The sequence below is a fragment of the Nerophis lumbriciformis genome, linkage group LG08 (genome assembly GCF_033978685.3).
Source record: "Nerophis lumbriciformis linkage group LG08, RoL_Nlum_v2.1, whole genome shotgun sequence".
Lineage (NCBI taxonomy): Eukaryota > Metazoa > Chordata > Actinopteri > Syngnathiformes > Syngnathidae > Nerophis > Nerophis lumbriciformis.
The window spans coordinates 34,624,581-34,641,842 of NC_084555.2; the positions used below are offsets into that span (position 1 = coordinate 34,624,581).

The following is a 17,262-nucleotide window of genomic DNA, read 5'->3' on the forward strand; positions in this document are numbered from 1 at the left end:
CTGCTGGTGGTGTGCCTCAGAATTTTTTCAATGAAAAAAATGTGCCTTGGCTCAGAAAAGGTTGAAAAACACTGATCTACACCATGGTAGAGCAGGATCAAGACCACTTACTCTACCACTACTTTTGTAGTACACCATGGGCGAGCTTGTCCGCCAATTTAATAAGCTAAGACACCTGTACAGTGCACTTTAATTGATGTCCCCGGCACACTTTTCAGCTATTAATTGCACAACTTGACAACCCAAAAGAACAGATTTGTCATTTTTCAAGCTAACACACAAAAGAAAGAAAGACAGGTACATGAGAGATATATACGTTCTAGATTTATAACACTGGTTGCTTTATTTAAACGGGCAGTTGCTCAGATGCCAATTGTGCACACTCAATGTAGTTATACAAAATACAGAATAAAACTTTGTTTCTTATATTGACCATTTTAGTCATACATTATTCAACATTTGAAGATCGGATAGCTCAGTTACAGCTCATGTTATTACCTATTCTGTGTTATGTGTTTTATGTTGCACGATTGCGCCAAGTAAAATTCCTAGTTTGTGAACCCGTTCTCAAACAATGGCAATAAAAACTCTTCTGATTCTGATTCTGAAAAAAAAAATGCTTAATTTGAGCTACAATAATAGCAAGTTGTGAGGTTAGTGTGAAATGTACTTATTGATATATTCATGGAGTGCAGGTCTTGCTGTGAATTTAGTTTTTGACATGCTGATTATAAATGTGGTTTCAAGACAACTTTAAAGATGTGTTATCCTTTATACTTCATATCTCAGTCGAGTAAATTTACTGTAATTTAGTTGACTAAAAAAAGACTAAAGAAGACTAAAATATAACTAAAACTCATTTTTATCAAAAGACTTTGACTAAAATTAAATTAAAAACAGCTGTCAAAATGAACATTTCCTATATTGATAATAATAATAATAATAATAATAATAATAACAGATAACATTTTATTTTTATTTATTGTGCTTTTCTAGACATTCAAAGCGCTTTACAGTGAGACCGACCAAATATTAATTCACACACTGAGGGTGGTAAGCTAGATTTGTACCCACACATACCCTGGGGTATATTATATATATATATATATATATATATATATATATATATATATATATATATATATATATATATATATATATATATATATATATATATATATATATATATATAATTTGCGCCAACAGCCTCTCCAACTAACACCAAACATTCATCATATTCATATACCATGGTGGGAGGCACTGGGAGCAATGTAGGTCAAGTGTCTTGCTCGAGAACACAGCAGCAGTGACTAGGATGGCAGAAGCTGGATTCGTACCAGGAACCCTCATGTTTATGGACACCTCACCTCTAGATCACCTCTGCTACGCCGCCCCGGCAAGTAAAGCCAACGTTATGACCACTACGCTATGGAACTACCACACACAAGGAGTCTATATTGATACTTCATTTTATCAAGACGTTTCCGACAATTCTGTTCAGAGAGATTGAGACATATCTGTCGATTTCAAGAAAGCAACTTGACAACCACTGGTTTCATTAAGGATTGAAACCAGAACCTTCTGCGTGTAAAGCAGATGTGATGACCACCTCACTATGAAGCAAAAACATAAATTCTTGAAGTACATAAAAACTTTTGGGCTGACAGAAAGTGTTGCAGCATACACTATGTGTTTGAAGGGTTCCCTATTTCTTATAACAAATACATTATTTTACTTTCTGATAGTTTGAATATATTTTTCTATTTGTTTGTTCCAGAACTTGTTCTACATAATGTGGTAATTTCCTCACAGTAACAAAGAGGATCAATTCCCAATGAAGGTGCAACATCACGAGACACTGGAATATTCCATTATCAGAAAGAAAAAACATCAAAATACCAATCTGCTGATTTCAAGGAAGCAGTTTAACATTATGCATAAAACCCCAACCATAACTTGGTGCAATATCAGGAGCTACTGGAGTACAGAGTCCCCACACCACTTTGCGTAAGTGCATCGTCAATTTTAGAATATCATTGACTACATTGAGATTTAATAACCCATTGACGTTTCATGTTAAATTATGCCTGTTTAGGCCCTGTTTACACTGCACACCAAATCAGATTTTTTTGCCCTCAAGTGACACAGATGATGATCTGATTTTTTTGCCAGTCTGAACGCTCCAAAATATTTCAAATCTGATCTTTTCGCATCAGATTCAGGCCACACCAGAAGGTAGTCCTAAAATCAGATTGGAATCTGACCTTTTCAAATGTGACTTTAGTCGAAAAACAATGCAACCCGAATGCGACCCGTATGTGACTTTTCGTCAGCTTTGGGCGAGCTACGTCACTCGTGTGTGCGGGAAAGACGCAGTCGCCAGCGGAAGAGAATATTTCATCACAACATCCGGTTTCGGTGAGCAAAGTCTATTTAAGACGACCAAATTTGCGGTGCATCACTTGTCAATAGTGCACAAATAATAGGCTATATGTAATATATGAATATATAATTTGATTTCGAGGGAATAGTGATTGTTGAAGGACCGGAATTGATGCTCTGACGCATTTGCTTACCGGCAAGTTGAAAAATAAAGCTCACGTAGATCCACGCTGATGTCCTTGTCTTCTCTACTTAACAGCCCTTAAAAGATTAGAACCCTCCCAAATATATACTGTATATACTGTATCCATTCATACATTATATCACTGTATTTTTTTTCATGTAAAAAAAAAACAAATTTTTAAGATGTTGCGACTTTTGTTTTGTTTTGTAGCAGTAGCAACTTCCTCCCGGTCCTCCTTTTTTTACTTTATCGATGTGCGCATGCAAGTGACGTTGAGGCCACATTGGGGCCACATTGAGGCCACATTGAGGCCACATTGGGGCCACATTGGGGCCTGTGCGCGTTTACACTGGAGTCTGATAAAAATCATATTTTACTTGCAGTGTAAACAGTCAGCTAGGAAAAAAAACAGATTAAAAAAAAATTCTGATTTGGGCCACTTTGGCCTGCACTGTAAACATAGTCTTAGAATGCATGGGGTGTTTTAAGAGAATAGGAAGTGTTTAAAGGAGTATATGAAAGCTGTGTAGAGTTTGTGGAGGGTTTATAAAGACATGCATATAATACTCATATAAATCATAAAATGGTAAATAGTCTGTATTTATAAAACCCTTTACTATACCTGGGACAATACCCAAAGCGCTTTACATTATACATCACATTCACCCATTCACACACTGACGGCAGAAGCTGCCACGCAAGGCGCTAACCACGACCCATCAGGAGCAAGGGTGAAGTGTCTTGCCCAAGTACTCAACAACCATGACTAGGATGGCGGACACTGGAATCAAACCTGGAACCTCTTAAATTGCTGGCAAGGCTGCCCTACCATCTGCGCCGTAGCGTTCCTATTTCACAGGAATTTTGAGGGAAGACTTTATTCCACTGTCTTGGGAAAGAGGCAATGAGAATACCATCATTTAGCAACATCATCACAGTATCAGGATAGACCTAAATATTCCACTTTCTATCAAAATACCAATCTGCTGATTTCAAGAAAGTGGCTTAATTATTACATTGTTTTGGTTCCACTCAGGTTTGAACCCAAAGACTTTCAGAATGTAAAGGCAACTGGGTGGCCACTACACGACAGAACCACCACAGAGAAGTTGTACATGTTAATTGTTCATTTGAATGAATCAACAGACCCTCCACGAATGTGTGACATTGTAATCAACCCAATTCACATATATTTAAAATATCCCTGCAAATTATGGGCAGCTGTTATAAATTGGCTACACTGAGGATTGAACCCAGGATCTTCTATGGGTAAAGCAGATGTGACGACGACTACACTATGAAACCACAATACATTTCTCCTTGAAATACATTTAAAATGTCAAAGTTTTACAGTATATGTTTCGGCATACAGTATGTATTTATCTGTGGTTGGTTCCATATTTGTGTTTACTTTCAGATTACTGAGATTGCTGATTGAGGAGTTTAATTGTCAACTTAAGTCTGTTCTCCAATTAAACCTTGTTTGCACGTCCAGGAAAATAAAAAACTGAGCTGAGCTGAAGATTGCATCGTGACAGTATAATGTCCAGTTGTCCCACTACTTGCGCCTGCATTGTGTGCGTACTTGCTCACAGCAACAACAAAATAAATTATATACTTTCTGGGTGTAGCGTTACTACAAACAGAACTACCACAAATAAGCAGTACTATTTATTCTTTGTCTGACCAAGACATTTTGGACAATTCTGTTCCACTTGGTAAAATTACTTAACTGCTGATTTCACCAAACAAACTTGATCATTGCATGTGACTATTTCTGGTTCCACTGAGGAATGAACCCAAGACCTTATCCATGTAAAAGACAGGTGATGACCACGACACTTCTTTTGTTGAAAAGACTTGTTGTACATTCTTGGGTAGCAGGTTATAGTTTACTTTGTACATAATTGTAGCTGTTTGCAAATGCACCAAGTCATTAAATTTCAATATTTTTCATTCATTAAATAAAAGTTTTGAGTTTTCTCAATATCCAACATTATGTATTAATCTAACTGATCTATTCTGTAACACCGTTCGTGAATGAAGTGTACGTTTGTAATTATTTCCCCATATTCCTACACAATAACTCATATATGATAACACTTGCTAGCAAGCATTATACGGAGTGATTTTTGGTCCAGAAAATATTTTGCATTATTCATTATTGATGTGTTTCTTGCTACTTTACGTTGTATGTTCTTTACATTAGATTTCCAGTTCATTTTTTCGTCTATGATTACACCTAAAAATGTTACCCTTTTAATGTCTACTTTGTTTAATTGTATTTGTGTTTGACTTTCTCTTATACTGTTACTGAATAACATTTTTTATAGTTTTACTGAGATTCAAAGATAGTCGTTGTTGGTCAAACCATCTCTTTAATTGGTTCATTTATTCTGTTATTATTGGTATTAACTTCTGTGTGTTCTCTCCTGTCCAAAATGCAGTCTTGTTGTCTGCAAATAGTACTGTATTTTTCGGACTATAAGTCACAGTTTTTTTTCAGTTTGGCCGGGGGTGCGACTTATACTCAGGAGCGACTTATGTGTGAAATTATTAACACATTACCGTAAAATATCAAATACTATTATTTAGCTCATTCACGTAAGAGACTAGACGTATAAGATTTCATCGGATTTAGCGATTAGGAGTGACAGATTGTTTGGTAAACGTATAGCATGTTCGATATGTTATAGTTATTTGAATGACTCTTACCATATTACCATTTTTTCCTTCTTTATCATGCATTTTCAGCCGGTGCGACTTATACTCCGGAGCGACTTATAGTCCGAAAAATACGGTACTAACTTTACAAATGTCGTTTATAAACAGATTGAACAGTTGTGGTTCCAGTATTGATCCCTGGGGTACGCCACAAGATATATTTAGCGCTGTAGACAGGGCCGGCCCATGGCATAGGCCGTATAGGCAAATGCTAAGGGCGCCGTCCATCAGGGGGCGCCACGCCAGTGCCACAAATGTTGGAGAAAAAAAAAAAAAGAAAGAAAGTTGGTACTATTATTTCTAAATACAAAAAAATAATCCCACGTTAATTAAAATGCAAAGTAAAGCCTATTTAATAGAAATATTATTTGTTACAACATTACGCCCCCCCCCCCCCTCCCTTCCCGTATCATGACTCTTTTTGGACGTCACCACATCAAAAAATCAACACAAGATGTCAAAACGGCCAAAACTGTCAGGTGCCCAAGGAAGAAAAAAGAGAAAAGAAGAGGAGTAGAAACGAGAAAAGACAGAGGTAGCAGGTAGGTAACGTTAGCCTACATTAAATTATTTGTCTGTTACAGAATGTGATAGTAACCTGGCTTGTTAGCATTAAGCTAATGTTACATGATTCGGCAATTGCTAATCAATAAATAGCTAGTTCTGTTTTAACGTCGGGTTAATATTGTGGAGGGGGCTAAATTGTTATGGAAAATAATAATGTAATGTTAGGTAATTACTGTACTCCCACCTTACATTCCTCAGGTATTATCTTTTAAGCAGGTGTTTTTGTTTACATTGTTATTGCCTTCTGGTTAGCTAATGTTTGCCCTGCAGGTAATAGTCACTTGTCCACCCCTTTATATATTAGGTATAGTTGTAAGTAAAAAAAAGGTCAAAGATAAAGCTATTCGGTTTCTTGTGAGGGGGGGGTTGGGCGCCACCTAAAATCTTGCCTAGGGCGCCAGATTGGTTAGGGCCGGGCCTGGCTGTAGACATGTGTTCACCTAGTATTGCTTACATGTTTTGAGATCCCAAAACACTGCAGCTGCACACTGTTTACCATCAATTGGGTTCTACTACTTTTCGGACATGCTGTAATGAAACAACTGGAAATATGTGATGTATTACTTTGTCATTTTATTGTATGCATGATCGAAATAAACTGAAGCTGACTGACTGATGTTCCTCTTCTTGTAGTTTCCGTAATAGATTATGAAAATTGGCTTAAGATCACTGATGTCAGATATTAGCAGACCACTTGCAGTATTATCAAAATAATTGGTAAAAAACATTATCAATAAGTGTGGCACTGTGTGCTGTTATTCTGCTTGGCCTTGCGATTTTAAAATATATTAACTCATACTATATATTGTATCTATGAAGATATTAGTGGACTTTTGTTTGTTAGGGTTCAAGAGGTCAATGTTGAAGTCACCACATAAGACAAATACTTTTTGACTAATTTCAATAAAAGTTGCCTTAATCCAGTTCTCCAACGTTTCAATGTTCGACTTAGTTGTTCTATATATACAGCTGATCAGTACATTTTTGCTTTTTTTCATGACATATTTCAATGGTTAAACACTCTAAAATATTATCGATAGCAAATGACATGTTCTTAATCACGTACACAGCCACTCCTCCTCTGTTGTTGTTGGTGTTGTTGATGTAATTCAGTTTATTTAATTCCAGATTAAAATATATAATTTTTTTAGCATCTATTAATATTTCTGAGATAATAATCGACAGTTTGTTGTCGGTCATAATGTTGTTATTATATTGTTCATCTGTATGATAAAAACAGTTATTCCTGATGTGGAAGAAAAAATGTGTATCTAGATCTATATCCTTCTCTAATTCCAGACTATTATGATCTATATTGCAGAAGGTTTTCAGTTACGAATTTTCCTATTCAGCAATCTTTTGTGTTGCTGTATGAATGTCCATAGGTGTGGATGAATGTGCTCCTGAATACAGATATTTTTGTTCAGTAATCACTTGGAACTTTGTAGATGATAATTGTTTTCCGTCCGGCTCCATTATAGTTGTCGTAGCTCTGTAAGCTTCAATATTTGTCCAAATCCTTGATTTCTTTGACAACAAGTACCGGTACTCTTGCTTCTGGACAGTTACAAAGAAGGTGCAACATCAGGAGCAACAGTATTCCACTTTCTGGGAGAAGAGGCACTCAAAATACCAATCTGCTGATTTCAAGAAAGCAGCGTAACCATTATAAGATCATGTTCTACTAGAGACCAAACCCGAGCTTTCTGTGTGTAAAGCAGACGCGATGACTACTACACTACTGAACCACTACACAGAAGCGGTCCATGCTTGTTCTTCATCTTACCAAGACATTTTGTGCAATTCCGTTCCACAAGGTAAAAGACTATCTGCTGATTTCAAGAAACAAACTTGATCACCACATGTTAGCAATTATTGGTTCCCCTGGAGATTGAACCCATGACTTTCTGCATGCAAAACAGATGTGATGACCACTACACTATAGAAACACAAGACCAAGGTCCTACTTTTTCCTTCATAATGTGGCCACTGCCTCGCAGTAACTAGGAAAGAAAATAAATTCACATTGATGTTGCAACATCAAGAGATACTGAAGTATTCCACTTTCTCAGGGAATGAAAAAAAAGAAGATCCATATGCAAATTTTAAGACATACACTTGACCATTATGAATTCATGGTTGTACTAACGATTGAATAAACAGATCCATCAGTAATTTTCAATCATGAATTCACGCAAATTCATCGCTGCAAATGATGCCCGGATGCACAACTTTGCCCAATAATAATACAAATGGATTCGATTTCTATAGCGCTTTTTCTAATGCGTCAATGCACGTTAAATCATCATGTTCTTCAATTGAATTTATCCCTAAGCAATTCTGTTTCACTAGTTAAAACAAAATGTATGGCTAGGTGAAATGGCCACCAGTCCCAATAGCTTTGCCAATATAATGTGGGTGACGATAACAAAGAAGGGACATATATAAGGATGGTGCAACATCAGGAGCAACTGGAAAATTCCACTTTCTGGGAGAACAGATAATGAAAATACATTGCTGCTGATTTCAAGAAAGCAGCCTAACCATAATAACATCATGGCTGCGCTGGGGGTTGAATCAACAGTTCCTCTAGGAATTTGCAATGTTGCGATTGCACCAATAGCAGCAAATTTTGCGCTACCTTGCAACTTTGTCCAATTGTTGCAACTTTCCAGCGCATGTTGGCCAATCATTGTCATTTGCGAGAATCAATTTGTCCTTGAGCAGCACTCAAACAATCACAAAGAAATCTTAACAAATCTTGGAGAGACTGGATCAAGGACCTTCAGCTTGTAATTCAGACGTGATTACCACTACACTATGAACTACCAAAAAGCTGTCCCTATTGATTCTTCATCTTACCAACAAAATTTGGACAATTCTGTTCCACTAGGTAAAATGCCAGATCTGCTAATTTCAGAAAGAAACTCGATCACCACACGTGATGTCAGCTATTACTTTCGGTTCCACTGGGTCTTGAACCCAGGATCTTCTGCGTGTACAGCAGACGTGATGACCACTACACTATGAAACCATAACACTGGACTCCTTGACATACATAAAAAGTTTCAGGTTTACAATCAATCGAACTTTATTTATAAAGCGCATTTCACTTATAAAACAAATGCAACACAATGTGCTTTCCAGATGTAAAAACAATGCCCTGATGACCGACCTCCTCCAACATCAGTAACATACACAGACAGATAAACCAACACACGCACGCACACGTGCACGCACGGATGACTGCATGGCTGAGTACAGAGGAGCCAGGTGAAGAGACACTATCACAAGAGCTGACAAAAAGATGCTGACAAAAGCACCCCCCGAGCCATGGCAGACAACGTCCCTGATGCTGAGGGCTCCCTCTCAGGAACGCTGGAAAATAAAGATAATAAAAGGTGTACAAATACCAAGAACTATGATTAATAATAAAATGAGTAAAAATAGCATGAAGATGAACATATATGTACAGTAAATATGTAATATATAAATAGAACTAAATGAAATGAATCATAAAGAGAGACACTGAAGTATTCCACTTTCTTGGGGAGGAGGAAATACGAAGTTTAATCTGCTGATTTAAAAAAAGAAGCAGCCAATATGAATTGATGGTTGTACTGAGAACGAAGAAAAAATCCTGGAGGAACTAGATCAGGGGTCGGCAACCCGCGGCTCCGGAACCGCATACGGCTCTTTGATCACTCTGATGCGGCTCAGCTGCATACTTGTTGACCCTCCCGATTTTTCCGGGAGACTTCCGAATTGCAGTGCCTCTCCCGAAAATCTCCTGGGGCAACAACATTGAGGGCGTGCCGTGATGGCAGAGCCTTTAGCGTCCGATTTTACACTATGTGCGTGCAGGTCCAGTCCCATTTTGTATGCAGGCTCTGCCCCACACACACGTACGTGACTGCAAGGTATACTCCCCGCCCACCTCAACCGACGCACGGAGGGGGGGTTTGATGTGTGGGGGGGCAGGGTTGGGGGGGGGAGGGTTTGGTGGTAGCGGGGGTGTATAATGTAGCCCGGAAGAGTTAGTGCTGCATGGGATTCTGGGTATTTGTTCTGTTGTGTTTATGTTGTCTCACGGTGCGGATGTTCTCCCGAAATGTGTTTGTCATTCTTTTTTGGTGTGGGTTCACAGTGTGGCGCATATTAGTAAGAGTGTTAAAAGTTGTTTTATACGGTCACCCTCAGTGTGAACTGTATGACTGTTGAGTAAGTATGCCTTGCAGTCAGTCATGTGTGTCTGCAGAAACCTCATACAACATGAAACTGGGCTGGCACGCTGTTAGTACAGGCTGTAGAGGGCGCTAAAGACAGTGCCATCACGGCACGCCCTTATCATTGTTGTTTGGGTGAAAATCAGCAGATATCCGATAGAATACTTGACCTGAATGTCAGGAGTCTCCCGGAAAAATCGGGAGGGTTGTCAAGTGCCATTCATATAAAACTTGTGGGCCGCGCTAACATAAAATGTTTATATTGAGGTGCGGGCCGCAAAATAACGTCTCGTGGGCTGGTTAACATAGCACAAAGCAAAAAAAACAACTTTGTATTCAGTGTTATTTCATTTTAAATTTCAAAAGAGTTTTGTGGCTCCCATTGTTTTCTTGAATTTGTGAAGCGGGTCAAAATGGCTCTTTGAGTGGTAAAGGTTGCCGACCCCTGAACTAGATCAAGGACTCTTGGCGTATAAATCAGATGTGATGACCACTACATTATGAACTACCCCAAAGAAGAAGCAGTCCATTGATTCTGTTACACTAGGTAAAATGACCGATCTGCTAAATTCAAGAAAATAACTTGTTCACCACATGTTAGCCATTATCACTGGTTTTACTGGGGATTGAACCCAGGACCTCGTGGGTGTACAGCAGACACTCTGACCACTACAGTATGGAACCACAAGCAGCAGTCCCTAAAATCCCCTAAATGTTCTGCGTTCCCCTGATAGGTCACATCTAATGTACAGTATTTGTGTCTGGTGTGCTGCATTATTTTTGGCTTCTTGCAGCTAAAAATAAAGCCCTAAAGAGCGCTATTAGAACCAGTGATGAGAGATTGGACTAAAATAGAGAGCGTAACCAGCACAGTTGAGGAAATTAGATCCCAAAGGGTCTTATTGACAAAATGGTTCTTGGGAATTCCCCACATATAATTTTTCCATTGGTCTACTAACTTAAAACAACAGCTACAATATACAAAAACATTTTGACTATGTCAATGAATATTTGTCTATCTATCTAATTCTGAATAACAACGTGTGATAATTATCTTATATTGCTTAAGTGAAATGTATTGCATATTTTACAACAAGTGGTGTGACCACAGGTCAATTAATTTTTTTCAATTTGGAACAAACGCTTGTTTGTGAACCTTACAAGGTCAGAGGCCAGCAGACAAAACAAGAACCCCTTCTTTGTTTACGCCAGACATTTCTTTAACTTGGCGGCATTTTTTTTTTACATTGGACCACAGGGAGCTGCAGTGCCAATACTGTATTGTATAAGCATATGGTCTGACAATTTGTCACGTCAACTGTTAATTTTAGCTTTACTATTGAGATGCAGGGGAAAAAGAAAAAAAAATGAGTGAAAGGAACAGCTCTTGGAATATCCGAGACTTCCTGCCTGACTCCCCGCTGTGCTCTCTATGCTTTAGTACGCTGATATGACTTCTGGTCAAACAATGCAGCAGTGTAAGTTGAGCACATATGCAACATTAATCTAACTCAGTGTAAATGTGGGAAAATAGACAGACAAAATCTTAAAGTCATAGCCCCCTAAAAGGGGCTGATTGCTTGAGAAACTGCATATTTTGGTCATTTAAAAGATAAACTATTACTACCAACAAGTATGGCCCTACACGCATGTAGTAACACAGCGCACTGGATAGCATAAAACCACCCTCCCTCCTATTAAAACATCTGGCTCTAATCAGTTGCGAATAAAAACATCTTTTAAATTCAAAGGCGGATAGACATCAAGCCAATTTTGTGGAACTTTTGGTGAAAATGTTGAACTTCTTTTTATTAGCTGGGTTGTTCGTTCAGCAAACTGGCTGATAAAGGTCTGGAAGGTCTTGACAATATTTAACCTAGTCCAACAACAATGTGACAAAGTTCTGAGCCCAGATAAAAATACCACATGCACGCACAGACAATAGTTTAGATGTCTGCTTCTGTGGCGAGGGTGCTAACACAACTGTAGACTCATAAATGTGTTAACATTACACCATGAGCTGCTGGTGATTTAATACAACAAACCACAATTGTTACATGGGAAAAATACAAATATTTTCAAGATAAAATCACAAACACTGAGTAGTGTTCCGATGAATGTTTTCAGATGTGCGCTCTACTGTAGATCAGTTCACAAGTGCACTGAACACAGGTCGGCACATATCTGCCAGATGATCCACTTGCCGGAAATAATCCTAAAGTTTACTGTGGTTGTATCAGGACAAGCGGTGTTGTTTCCCAACCAGCTGACGTTCGGTACTAAAGAAGCAGCCGCTGTTCAGAGTGCTGATGCAGCATACCTGCTATATCCTGGCAACAGCACTTCAAAGACCCACACTGCTCTTTGGAGCAGATCATAATTCACCCCTGTGGTTGCCTTAAGAGCCAGTGCGCCTAACAGTTTCAGTATGTTTGGCCCAAACCGTCAGCTGAAGTGTAAGGGGAGGGCCTTGGGAAATTCTGAGCGGCGCTGAGGCAAAGTCATCCTGATATCTGTACTAATATCTTATTAAAGCATATTCAGAGCAGGGGGAGGCTAAAGCCAAACCAAGAGTGGGAGGATTAGGCAACAAGGGAGCTTTTTGTGTGGCAGGCCAATGTAGACAGGGAACATAAAAGGAGCTATTTGTCACCTGGGAGACATTTAATGTCACCTCTCACAAAAACAGTATAATTGTGTGAAAGACTAACTTGAAGTGTGGATTTGATTAACACATTCTTTTTTGTTGTTGTTGTTTTACCAGTAATTGACTGAGTGATAAAACCAAAAATATATAGAGTTTATGGATTAAAAAGTCATAGTGTTTGCTTTAGAATTGCACATCAAAATTTGCATTGCCATATAAAATGCCTTTGGGAAATGCTGGTACTCCTCTACAAATATAACAATTTACAAACAATTTTCATGTCAACAACATCCGTACAATCAAAATACCTAAAGCTAATATTATTTGCATACGACACTACTTCATTCTTCTCAGGGGAAAATACACAGGAAGTAAGGAAAACTGAAGAAAATAAGGAAACCACAAAAATGACTTGATAAAAACAGTGTATCCTTGAATTGAAGTGCAAACCATACAATGTTATTTGGAAAAACAGTTATTCTCAAAACTGTGGTATGCAGACCACTAGTGGTACGCAGGCTCTATCTAGTGGTACGCCAAAGAGTCATTTAAATATTCAAAGACAGTGTTACTCTTCAAATTGTGTGTAATGTTACAGTGGCCAAAAATATTGAATATATTGGTTAAAAAAATATCTGCCTTGTTTTTAACGAATACTTAGGCCTACTCTGCTACAGTATTGTATGCCATTATGGTGGCACTTGGAGGGCCAAGTGTTTTTTGAAGTGGTACTTGTAAAAGTTTCAGAACCACTGGTGTAGACACTGACATGGTAAAATAAAACACATTTCTAGGTGTTATAACAGATATCAAAGTGAGCTGGAAACCACATATGAAGTACATATAACATAAAGTGGCAATAAATATTTAAATATTGAATAACCTAAATCAATTCTGAATCAAAAGCCACTCCCTACTACGTACTGTTCTCTTGTCTTACTTGACTAACTGTGCTAAGATGTTAAGATATAGGGAAATAATTACAAACGTAATCACTAACGATACTCCAGAAAATTATAATCTGTAACGCTGGATACAGGGAATGAACACATTATCTGTTTATCAAATCTAAAACAATGAAATTCACAGATCCTTTACACTTTCAACCTGCTAATATGATTCACAAAGCAAACAACAACAGGCTGCCCAGAAACATGCAACAGTTATCTTAGGCAAGAGAGGAAAATACAATATTTGGCATAAACAGAACTGCATACACAACACTGAAAGCATTTAGAATATTTTGTTTGTGGAATTAAAATATGCAACAAATTAAGTAAAGATCTTAAAAAAAAGTACTAATATGAGCCAGTTTAAGAAACATCATAGGTATATGCTGCTCACAAAGTATAAAGAAGATCTATTAAAGTACAGTGACTGATATCACGATCAGACATTTATTATGGGACAGGTGGGAATACACAAGTTCGTGTCGAGGGGGTAGCACCTTAGAATCTGGTAGGCCACCCGAGGTGCCACCCCACTCAGGGGCGAAAGGATTTGAAGCAGTGTTTTCAAACTGTGGTACACGTACCACTCGGGCTCCATCTAGTGGTACGCCTAATATTTGCTTAATTCAGGGGTCCCTAAACTACAACCTGCGTATTGTCCCAAATGTATTTGTAAAACATTAACTAAGGGATATTATGATTTGGTATGCCACCCGATGAGAGAGGTTCACAGAAAATATTATTGACCACGTGTATTGCACAAACACAAGTTGCATTATATAGATTCTAATTTGGACAACCTTTCCAATTCATGGTCCAATTAATCAAAACCCAAAACAGAATGTTGAAATATGTGATACAAAAACACAGAACTTGCCCACTGAACTATGTGGAAATTATAAAAAATGTCTAATAGTACCATACACAATTAAAAAATATACTTGTTTAACCCTTTTACTAGGCCTGGTGGGTAATATGCAAAACACTCTCCACACTTCTTCTTTAAAGAATTTTAGTTGCTTGAGGTACATTGCTAAAAAATGGATGGATAGTTAGATATTTCCGATTACAAACATTTAAGGAGGTTGTCAGGGAAGTAAACATCCATCCATCTTCTTCCGCTTATCCGAGGTCGGGTCGCGGGGGCAGCAGCCTAAGCAGGGAAGCCCAGACTTTCCTCTCCCCAGCCACTTCGTCCAGCTCTTCCCGGGGGATCCCGAGGCGTTCCCAGGCCAGCCGGGAGACATAGTCTACCCAACGTGTCCTAGGTCTTCCCCGTGGTCTCCTACCGGTCGGACGTGCCCTAAACACCTCCCTAGGGAGACGTTCGGGTGGCATCCTCACCAGATGCCCGAACCACCTCATCTGGCTCCTCTCGATGTGGAGGAGCAGCGGCTTTACTTTGAGCTCCCCCCGGATGGCAGAGCTTATCACCCTATCTCTAAGGGAGAGCCCCGCCACCCGGCGAAGGAAACTAATTTCGGCCGCTTGTACCCGTGATCTTGTCCTTTCGGTCATAACCCAAAGCTCATGACCACAGGTGAGGATGGGAACGTGGATCGACTGGTAAATTGAGAGCTTTGCCTTCCGGCTCAGCTCCTTCTTCACCACAACGGATCTATACAGCGTTCGCATTACTGAAGACGCCGCACCGATCCGCCTGTCGATCTCATGATTCACTCTTCCCTCACTCGTGAACAAGACTCAGAGGTACTTGTACTCCTCCACTTGGGGCAGGGTCTCCTCCCTAACCCGGAGATGGCACTCCACCCTTTTCCGGGCGAGAACCATGGACTCAGACTTGGAGTTGCTGATTCTCATCCTGGCCGCTTCACACTCGGCTGCGAACCGATCCAGTGAGAGCTGAAGATCCTGGCCAGATGAAGCCATCTGGACCACATCATCTGCAAAAAGCAAAGACCTAATCCTGCTGCCACCAAACCAGATACCCTCAACGCCTTGACTGCACCTAGGAATTCTGTCCATAAAAGTTATGAACAGAATCGGTGACAAAGGGCAGCCTTGGCGGAGTCCAACCCTCACTGGAAACGTGTCCGACTTACTGCCAGCAATGCGGACAAAACTCTGACACTGATCGTACAGGGAGCGGACCGCCACAATCAGACAGTCCGATAACCCATACTCTCTGAGCACTCCCCACAGGACTTCTCGAGGGACACTCAAGGACCCTGCCGAGAGTATAGAGCTGGTCCACAGTTCCACGACCAGGACGAAAACCACACTGTTCCTCCTGAATCCGAGGTTTAACTATCCAGCGTAGCCTCCTCTCCAGTACACCTGAATAAACCTTACCGGGAAGGCTGAGGAGTGTGATCCCACGATACTTGGACCACACCCTCTGGTTCCCCTTCTTAAAGAGAGGAACCACCACTCCGGTCTGCCAGTCCAAAGGTACTGCCCCCAATGTCCACGCGATGCTACAGAGTCTTGTCAACCAAGACAGCCCCACAGCATCTAGAGCTTTGAGGAACTCCGGGGGGTCTCATCCACCCCCAGGGCCTTGCCACCGAGGAGCTTTTTAACTACCTCAAGATAATCCAGCCCCAGAAATAGGAGAGCCCACCACAGATTCCCCAGGCACTGCTTCCTCATAGGAAGACGTGTTGGTGGGATTGAGGAGGTCTTCGAAGTATTCCCTCCACCGATCCACAACATCCGCAGTCGAGGTCAGCAGAACACCATCCTCACCATACACGGTGTTGACAGTGCACTGCTTCCCCTTCCTGAAGCGGCGGATAGTGGTCCAGAATTGCTTCGAAGCCGTCCGGAAGTCGTTTTCCATGGCTTCCCTGAACTTCTCCCATGTCCGAGTTTTTGCCTCCGCGACCGCTGAAACCGCACACCGCTTGGCCTGTTGGTACCTGTCCGCTGCCTCCGGAGTCCTATGAGCCAAAATAACTCGATAGGACACTTTCTTCAGCTTGACGGCATCCCTCACTGCCGGTGTCCACCAACGGGTTCTGGGATTACCGCCACGACAGGCACCAACTACCTTGCGGACACAGCTCCAATAAGCCGCCTCGACAATAGAGGTGCGGAACATGGTCCACTCTGACTCATCGTCCAGCACCTCCCTCGTGACATGTCCAAAGTTCTTCCGGAGGTGGGAATTGGAACTCTCTCTGACAGGAGAATCTGCCAGGCGTTCCCAGCAGACCCTCACACTGCGTTTGGGCCTGCCAGGGCTGTCCGGCATCCTCCCCCACCATTGCAGCCAACTCACCACCAGGTGGTGATCGGTAGAAAGCTCTGCCCCTCTCTTCACCCGAGTGTCCAAAACATGAGGCCGCAAATCCGATGACACAACTACAAAGTCGATCATGGAAATGCTGCCTGGGGTGTCCTGGTGCCAAGTGCACATATGGACACCCTTATGTTTGAACATGGTGTTCGTTATGGACAATCTGTGATGAGCACAAAAGTCCAGTAACAAAACACCACTCGGGTTCAGATCCGGGAGGCCATTCTTCCCAATCACGCCTCTCCAGGTAGGACTCTTTCTTCAGCTTGACGGCATTCCCCACCATCGGTGTCCACCAACGGGTTCTAGGATTACCACCA

General features: G+C 40.5%; 1 protein-coding gene and 1 non-coding gene across 3 annotated transcripts in view; both read right to left on the reverse strand.

The window, feature by feature from the left end:
- ttll5 (tubulin tyrosine ligase-like family, member 5) overlaps window positions 1–17,262 on the reverse strand; it is a 161,427-nt gene that overhangs the window by 57,036 nt on the left and 87,129 nt on the right. The window lies entirely within an intron of this gene.
- Window positions 8,819–8,891, reverse strand: trnav-uac (transfer RNA valine (anticodon UAC)). Its single transcript has one exon. It is a non-coding gene; the product is annotated as a tRNA-Val (tRNA).